The sequence below is a fragment of the Ornithodoros turicata genome, unplaced genomic scaffold (genome assembly GCF_037126465.1).
Source record: "Ornithodoros turicata isolate Travis unplaced genomic scaffold, ASM3712646v1 Chromosome36, whole genome shotgun sequence".
NCBI classification, from domain to species: domain Eukaryota; kingdom Metazoa; phylum Arthropoda; class Arachnida; order Ixodida; family Argasidae; genus Ornithodoros; species Ornithodoros turicata.
In genome coordinates this window covers 1-9,409 of record NW_026999366.1, presented here as the reverse complement: position 1 = coordinate 9,409, position 9,409 = coordinate 1, and the positions used below count along the sequence as shown (strand labels likewise).

At 46.6% G+C, this 9,409-nt stretch overlaps 1 long non-coding RNA gene across 1 annotated transcript; it reads right to left on the bottom strand.

Moving 5' to 3' along the window:
- Positions 1 to 341: 341 nt before the first annotated feature.
- Positions 342 to 8,697, bottom strand: LOC135373956 (uncharacterized). Its single transcript, XR_010416686.1, has 3 exons — positions 8,682 to 8,697; positions 441 to 497; positions 342 to 370 (listed from the first exon to the last, which is right to left on the bottom strand). It is a non-coding gene; the product is annotated as an uncharacterized LOC135373956 (long non-coding RNA).
- Between the last annotated feature and the right edge of the window lie 712 nt (positions 8,698 to 9,409).

Genomic DNA, 9,409 nt, shown 5'->3' with positions numbered 1-9,409 from the left:
TATGTGCTTTAGTACCTTTGTAATGTGGTACTTCGTACTACTTATGCGGGACACTTGGCCACCACTGCTTTGAACTGACTACGTTAAAATACGAACCCCACAGGCAGCCAATAAAGTACTACAGCTCACATGTTGTGTATTCTAACAGTTGGTCGTTCGGCGCATATTACATCTGTGCAAGGGATGTGTGCGTATCCGAAATAGATGTTAACCCTTATTTTGCCGACGGTAATTAGCTTGGTCGGGTCCGAACGATGTATCAACGCGCGTATCTCATATATTTCTAAAAGAAAGGATGCGCATGATCTGTTAGACAATATGAATTCAGAACAGAACATGTTACCTGCTCCTGCAGCTCCGACCGTGCTTTCTGCAAGTTCAAGAAAATGGTCATATAAAGGGAATCCGTTCAACACATTAGGCAGGGAAAGAGAACTTACCCGACATCTCGCTCGCCGACTCTACTCCACTCAAAGAACTCATGGAACTCGCGTCAGCTGCAAAAGAGAAGACATAAATGAGTTTGGAGACCGTTGTCTGGCACAAAGATTCACGAAAAAAGAGAAATTGTTGTGAACAAGTTCGGCAATTTTGGTTCATTTTCTTCAGTGTCGCATACGTGCTTCAAGAGTGGAGATACCATAAACGATGTCCTAGAACAGAGCACATCAACACTCCCGAAGAAAACGATGCACAAATGGTATGTCTTCTCCCATGGGATCTACCGTTTATCAGTCAACACAAATGCAAATACAGCTATTCACTGTTTCTATGCCTGGAATAGTGGCTGCACACATTAGGAGACCCGTGTATAACTACAATGTTAATCGACCGTAATACTTTATTCACATTTTCGCGCTAGAAATGTAACGCCCAACGTCCGCCGTATGTTTCCGCGCTCCCGACTTCTCAGATTGTTAATCCGTCTTCATCCGTGATCATTTCCACCATAATCTTACAGTAGACGTTGACGACAACAACGAGAGGAACTTCGAACATGAGGTATACCCACGCGTGGCCAACATCTGTCCCAGACCAGATCTGAATCTGATTGTTGAACTGGAATAGGTTGAAGTGGTACCACTTGGAGTGGTCCTTGTTCGATAACAGTTCAACTGGTGCAAATTGCAACCGCTCCCAGTCTGAACTGGTACCCGTTGAAACTGGGCATGGTCGTAAACCTGATTCTTAAGGTGGGATCGGTTGAAGTGATCCCCGTTCGATAATACAATTACAGGTAGACATAGTAAGAAAAAAAAGTACGAACGGACGCAGCCGTTTTTCTAAACCGTCCTCGTTTACCAAGGTCTTGGGTCGCATTTTTGTATTAAGGATACATGTCACGTTTTCATTCTATTTGTTCTCATCACAAACATGGTCACATTGGTTGCTCGTCTTGAAACTCAGTCTGGTAATCCCGTATGGAATGTGGTTAGATACTTGCTTGCGCTTGCTTCCTGCAATACTGATGTTGTACGTTAAGAGCCTCGAATCAATTACAGATTGATTGTAAGTTGCTAAGACGTATGCCTCGCACCGTTGCAGGAGAGTTACGCTCCACTTTAGACAAGGTGCGGGTTGTGCGTGAAATTTGCTAATTTTGCCAATGATTCTGGCTGTTACCGCGATGTTCCCAATGAAGGTTGCTGAGGGATGCTCGCATATGTTTTCTATGATGGGTTGTTCTATGTGACTACCCGGATCCCATACCAAGCGGGATATTACTATTTCACCATCGCCAGCAGCCGATGGCAAAGTTGCAGTATCTACACAAAAAATATAACAAATTGTACGAAAGAAAAAATAATGACCCGTAATATGATGCGTTCCTGTTGCCGTGCTACATATTGAAGCCAGTTAAAACAAGACTGGTGTGGCAGTTACTATACGTACAGATCATTCATATTTGTCACTGGCTCAACTTGCAACACTGGACCAATATTGTCAGTTTCATTGGCACAATATCTGTTCGAGTTGTACGGCCTATATTGGAGCAATGTAACTTGTACTGGCTGCCAATGTTGGACCGATATTAGACCAATGATGGTGTACTGCTTGGGACAGATCTGGAGGACAATTAGAGCTCTGAAGGATGCGCCCCCACAAAACAATCCTCTCGCGGCATTGGCTATCATTAAGGGTGTAGACGAAAACATGCTACCGACAGATTTCTCCGTCGTCCTGACGACACCGGCGGCCGCCTCGACGACAGCGGTACACGGCGGTTTTGTTCAGAGCATGATGACATAAATTCACCAAGACAGGCCTCGGCCACCGGATGTTATGGACCGCGACTTACTATAATCGAGCTGAAGACTGCGTTGAAACTTGTGAAAATCACCTATGCCGCACTGCCAAACCTTGACGAGCGATCACTCCAAGGTCTGCTTCATGTTTATAATACGTCTTGGCGACAGGGTTCCGTACCTTCTACCTGGAAGGAGACATTAGTCGTGCCTATCCTGAAACTAGGCAATCCCTCAAACGCTCTATCCTCCTTTCGCCATGTGAGCCTGACAAGCTCCATGGGGAAAACTGATGGTGAGAATGGTTTTGCATCAACGCGACTGGTGGCTCGAAGAAACAAGGTGTGTTCCCTCATAAATTGTGTGTTCCCTCATTTCCTCGCCACCGAAGCTCCACTGATTCAGCTCTCGACGTAGTCTCTACAGTCCAGCATGCTCGTGCTTATCGGCGGATTCTTTATTGGATTTCCTGGACATCAAGTGCGCATATGATATCGTCTCGCACATTTGTGTGCTCCACGCATTTTCGTTTTTTTTTACTATGTAGTCGACTCTTCAGCTGACTCCACGATTTTCTTACGAACCGAACTGTCGCTGTCCGCACATCCCACGGCCAAGTGCTCTGTTGATCAAGGCGTACCCCAAGGAAGCAGGAAGGCCGATCGATAATTCCTCGCAAAGTAGTATTCTCTATCTATACCGATGACGTTGCCTTTTGGACAGTAGGCAAGTCACGACCAGCCATTCAACGCGGTTTGCAGCTAGCTTTAAATTCCATTCGTACATCTCGCGACTTGGAATGTACCTTTCGCTCGAAAAGTGCGTCGAGCTCCTTTTCAGCCTCAAGGATATGGAAAATTTCCTAGAGTGGGTCGGTGCAAAGGACCTCGAGCCTGTACGTTCCCATCGCTTCCTTGGTGTGGTCCAGGACGCGAACCTGCGTTGGGCTCGCCACATGGAGCACCTTGAAACCAAAGTGCAGCGATGGCTTCCTGCAATTCAACCTCTTTCTGGCTTAGGATGGGGGCAGTGATCAACGCTACCTTCTAGCTGTTCAGACGGCTTTGGTGAGGGCGACTTTGCTTTACAGCCTTCCAATCAGACACATGACTTGTACAACGCCGTTAAATACCCTTTGGGCACTGTTTGCCCCAGGCCTTCGTTGCTGCCTTGGAATTCCAAGAATTGCTGTAACACGGCAAGTCCTAGGTGAAGCTGGTCAACTCCCGGTGGAGGTCCTTCGTGAGCGTAAAACGTCTCGACACTTCTTACGTTTGCGCGCGCACATTCCCCGTCACCCACTCCTCAGAAAGTTTCGGTACTGTCCTGAAAGTGATTTCCATCGCGTAGCGCAGAGGACACGCAGGGCTCTCACTGACTTCATAGCTAAGGACGTCTCACCCCGAATGTCCCCTGGTCTCTGCTTGTGCCACCCACCTGTGCACGTCTTCCGGACCTCTAGGAACGACGAGATCAGGTTCCCCCACAAGTCCTTCGAGATCACTTTTATGATCAGGTAGACGCGAAGTTTTCTACGTCTGCCGCAGCATGCACCGATGCCGCATCTCAAAACTGCAAGTCCACGTCGGCATATGTCATCCCATCCGAAGGTGCAGTGGAAGGACGTCAACCTTCGCATCAAACCTCATCAACAGCCGCGGAACTCCATGCCATGAACTTTCTGCAGCATATCGTTCACTTTACCCCACGGGATTGGGTCGTATTCACTGACTCAACATGCGCACTGCCAGCAAATGAAAATTCTGGCATCCGAGGCTCATCCGCGCGGTTGATTATGAACGTGTGAATGGCTTACAAACTTGTCCATGAAGCAGGGCACAGGCTGGTTCTTCAATGGGTTCCAGCCCATTGCGGTGTCAAAAGGAATGAAGAGACCGGCAGCACCACAGAAGCAGCTCTCTCGTCTCGGAGACTGACGAGTATTGCGCTGCTGAGAGGAGATCGTCGGTCCGTACTTCGACGCCTCGTGACTCATTTTGCTGCCCGCAAATGGACCGCTGATATTGTCCCCCAGCCATGCTGAGCAGAGTTCATCCAGCGCTCACTTTCCGCATGCCTCGACATATCTCTCGTCAACATGCCGCATTAGTTGATCGAATGCGCCTCGATGTGGCTTTCACAGCACAGTGGCGTTGCCGTTTGAGGCAAGTTTACTTTCCCCACTGCAGTCACCGCAGTACTGTAGAAGATCTAAGGCACATTCTTCATCATTGCGCACACTAGAAACCTTCTCGAACCGTACTACCCGGAACCCCTAACGAGCTAGACTTTCGACCCCCTCTCTCACAAAATTGATTGGTCCCTGGCCACATCCAGCCCGCCAAAGCTCTGCCCTCATAGCTCTCTTCACGGTTCTGGGTACCATAGGACTTGGGTCCTTATTGTGAAGGGGCCCATTATTTCATTCCCCGTATCACCACCAGCAAAGTAGTACAGTATCGCCCCCGGCAATGAAACTCCCGAATTATCATGTTGTAATAAAATTGTTGTTGCTGTTGTTGTTTTACAGATTTTGTGACCTGATAAAGTTTCCATGCGCCGTTTTTTGCGCGGGACACAGCCATGCTATAGAACTGAATAACGTGAGAACTTGGGATACCACTTTTTGTGGAAAGTGACCACGAACTACAAATACCAACGTTATTTTGTGATCTGATTGACGGGCGTTTGGCGGGGGGCAATGCAAATGCGTTACCTACGCGGCATTTTGAAACTCGCTCTTTCGCCAGTTGCACATACACTACGCCAACCGAAAATATTGAAACAAACTATCACATCCTAATAGGAATAACCTGCTTCCCTTTAAAAATACCTGTCCCACTTTCTCGCGCATTATTTCACAACCAGAAACGTCTGATAACTCCTTCGTAGTTAAAACCTATCTCGTAATGATAGGCGGCATCTTCCTCGGAGCAGCATGACACTTGGAGTGCAAGGTACATTATAAAAGGCCGCAAGCCATTCAGTGTGGCAACACGGAGGCTTCAAACTTCCGTTCCTTAATTCTGAAAAGCAACCAAAACGCGCAGAGAGAAGGCCGCAATCATGCACGAGGTTATGGGTGTGATTACATTTCTCCCACATAAGTCAGTGACACACGGTGTTCCAAAGGGCCGTCTGTGTCTGAGTAGCCTACACTAGTTTGTGCTTGCACGTTCTGCTACATGCATTTCTCTTGACATCAATCGGAAAGCCTAGCATGCAATGTGGTACCATATTTGGCGGAACCTCCTTTCAAAATTCTGTCGTCGCAAAGTGAGCTTTTGAGAGCAAATGAGAAAAGCGCAGGTATTTTCGCAAAATTCGCGAGCGCTCTTTTCCTCGCGTATTTAAGTTCCGCGAAATATACGAACCAATGACAGAAAAATGCGCGAACGAAACATGGAATAAATTTGATCAACGCGCTTGGGTAACTTACGTTCGCGTTTTTTTTTTTTTTTCATTGCCTTGCCTCACTATGTGTTCAGGTCTTCTCCGTTGTAATTGTGTTGCACATTGGACGACTGCTCTTATTTTTGGGGTGAGAGCACCTTTAACATGTTTACATTCATTAATTAGCATATGCATATGTTTTGTAAGTATGTAGGCTACTTTCCCTTTATAAAACCGTGGCGTCGTCACTTCTGATGCATCAAGTAAAATAAGTGCACATTATATTGAATTTTAACATTCAGAACAACAGTTCAAAAACGTCCCACATTTGTCCCAATATCCCGAGGTGACATCGCAGGGATATACCTGCGACGTCCAAACAGTGCCCATATCCTGGTCTCCTGTATGTCGCATAGATATCTATGGGATATTCAGGCTGCTCCCAGGGATATCCCATTGTCCAAGATGGGATATCCTACAGACGTCGTCAGGACGTCTGTTGTTTGTTGGGTAAAAGTTGCCGCATCACTTATCGAGTCTTAATCGTACCTAGTCGAGGCGGTTACAAGAATGACTGGAGACGGGGCAATTCGCGATGACCCAGATACCAGCCGAGTAAGCACCCCTAATCCCAGCGGTCTCAATCGGAATGGCTCAAAATGAAGACAAATGCAACGGGTTATCTACTCAGTTGTGGAACCCCTTGATAACTTCTTCCTAGAAGTTGAAGGTGTAGGGCCTCTAAGACGCCAAATGCAGGGCCGACGCACCTCGGCATCGTGAATTTAATGTTCTGTGAATGATTGCGTGGTCCAGGCTCCTCAGAAATTCGCGAATTATTGAGCCTGCGAATTTAACCTCTTATGAAGTGTAGCGCTATGTTCTTCAACGAAGTTCACCATATTTTAGAAGGAAGCAGACGAGCTTCGACGCAGGAACCGAAGGATAATTCTGCAAGGAATACATCGCCCTCTTTGCAGTAAATAAGCGACCGGCAAACGAAAGCGCGGGGTTCAAAATGTTATAAAAATTACTTTCGTCCAAGCTCGGAGAGTGATCCATATCTGGGCGAACATAATCTACATTGGATACACAACAGAAAAAGCAGCCTGATCCGGCCACGGCAATTGAAACACAACCTGTACGTGAACACGGAACACGCTCTCAAAAACATGCAAGACGCAGTAAGTAGCCGTATCAAACTTGAAATATGTATACGCAGTCTATCTCAACAAAGTAGTGAGACAGAGTGAATCGAACGCTATCTTCTTTGCGTACGTAAAGGACAGCGAGCGATGCGCTAGAACTCTGATATCCAAGGTGCTGTAACGCAAACAGCCTGATCTGACATCAATAAAGAATGCCCAACGTCCGTAAACGCAATCTCCATAATGTGCAAAAATGTGCGTATTGAATAAGCTTAATTCATAACAAGCTTAATGTGCTTATGCAACCACAGCAATGAACGTGCGATCAAGGTGAAAAACGCAAAAACAGTAGCCTTATCTCGCCCCGGCAATGGATTGCGGAGTGTAATTGAACAGTCTCCAAAATGTGCAAAACGGAAAAAGTAGTCTTACATAATCTCAGCAATGGCCGCATGCTCTACGTGAACAGAATCTGCGATCCGTGAAAAACTCAAAACGGTAATCCTAACTTATTTAATTTTGTATTTCTTCCCGGTTTGCGCCGCGAAGCAACGGTGGCTATGAGCGTCGTACAGATGTGGGCAGATGGACAGGGGACAGCAGGAAGGATGGGGATTAGTATGTATCCTGTGTCGGCTTCAGGGGGACTGTGCTCACATTCGTCCTGAAAGACGTCGGAAAACTGAGACAGCACACTCAGCCTTGTCGCTGGTGGTTATCTTAACTCGCCTCAACTCGCCTCGCCAATGGATACGCAGTTTAAGTGAGCACAATTCTCCAAAATGAGCATATCGCGTAAACTAGCATTTTGTCATTTCAGCAATGGGAGCGCAGTGTGCGTGCGCCCATTCTTATTTAATTAATTTTCTATCGTTTAATCTTGCCACTGAATTGCTGTTAATTTGCTCTTTTTTGCTCGCCTATTGCTACTAATAAATATTTTTGATTTCAGCGGCCCAATAATATTCAGACGCGAAATCGGTTTTTGCAATTGGATTTTGTTTGGTTTCCGCGAAATAAACGCTTCTCCTTTCAAGCAATAAAACGTGTTACATACCCGCTCAGATGGTTACTTTAATTTGTCCCAGTGAACTCGTTAGCGGACCACTTTGCACGAGCATCAACTGCTGTACCTTTGCCAGGACCGCGTCCTGCATCTACGTTAGGCGTAGCAGGCAATCTCTGTAGCAGCAGGCGAGAGACAGCTTTGCCAAAGTCCGACCCGCACGGTACGTCTTTCTTGCGTAAAATCAAGATTTTAACACCAAGTGCGAAATTTTGTATGGCGTAGCCTGCCCGTGATTCACTGCATCAGGGAAGGTTTGATAGTTCACGCAACAGTCAGTTCACGGGCTTCCCAACCAATCACCACACGTCAAGTCAAACAGCGTGATTTGGATTCGCGCCCCATTCCTTTTCACAGGAGTATTTTTTTTAACGGTGCGTCGCAATGCAGAGGTTTACGTAGCGAGATATTCAAAGAAACACGACCCATGCGGGCCGGCCTTAAAGGAAGCACAGGTTGGGTCGTCTGCGTACATGGAATGTACCGCTCCACAGGTTACGCTACAGATCGATAGAAAAACGTTTTCAAAGACGCTTTCTTACACTTATTATATTTTGCGTTCTGTATTCCGTCCTTCGATTTGTAAAAGCCAGCAACGCACATGCCGAGTACAAACCGCCTTAGTCTTAACAAGCACTGACTAGCGAATTAGCATACACCGCTTCTTTTACGAACATGATTGCAATACGCTATCTCGCGTCACTCACAGACACTGACATATGAGACTGTAGCACTGGAATGTGTGGAAGATATTCGAACCGACTAGGCCTCCGAATCTAAAACTTAGATATTAGTTTTTCCAGACCATAGTTTTTCAAGTTCGCTTACTCATTCTGAGTCGTAGATAAATCCTTTCAAATAGGAGTGCCTTTGTATCTTCTACCAGGGCTCGATCAAGGCTCACAGAGGAAGTGGTACGTCGTATGATGTGCGCTATTCCACGTCACGTGCAGGGTATAAGTAAAAGCAGCTTCTCAGGACAACATCGACGAAGTAGAAGATGTACATTAAAAATGTAGAAATGAAGTGCCTCTTCATTTTGAAAAGTATCTGAAAAAGGTAGTTTATATGGCGCTAACCCAGCTGCACTACGCCAACTGTCAGTTAACGGACTGCAAGTATGGTGACCATGGGTTAAAATAACTAAACACAAGGACACTCTGCCTCCGCTTGGTACCTCATTGGTACCTCATTGCGTAGAGTACATAGTCAATGTCACAAAGTCATAGAATCCCAGGTGCTGTTGACATGCTCCTCCAAAGCTTAAGTCTAAGAGGCAACAGGTATATCACACAGACGCCATCGCCCAGAAATGGTTGCTCACTTCAAGGTGAACTGTGCACTGCACTCTAACAGCGTGGAAGGTACGGGCCATTACATCCAACGAGCTGTTACATCCATCGTGTCGTGACATCTATCGGTGGACGTAATGGCACAATGGATGTAACGGCTCGTTGGATGTAATAGCACGGTATGGATGTAACGACGCGCTGGACGTAACGGCCAAAAAATCTGGGTCGTCATGGGGGCGATGGGAGGTAAGAAGGTCAACGGAG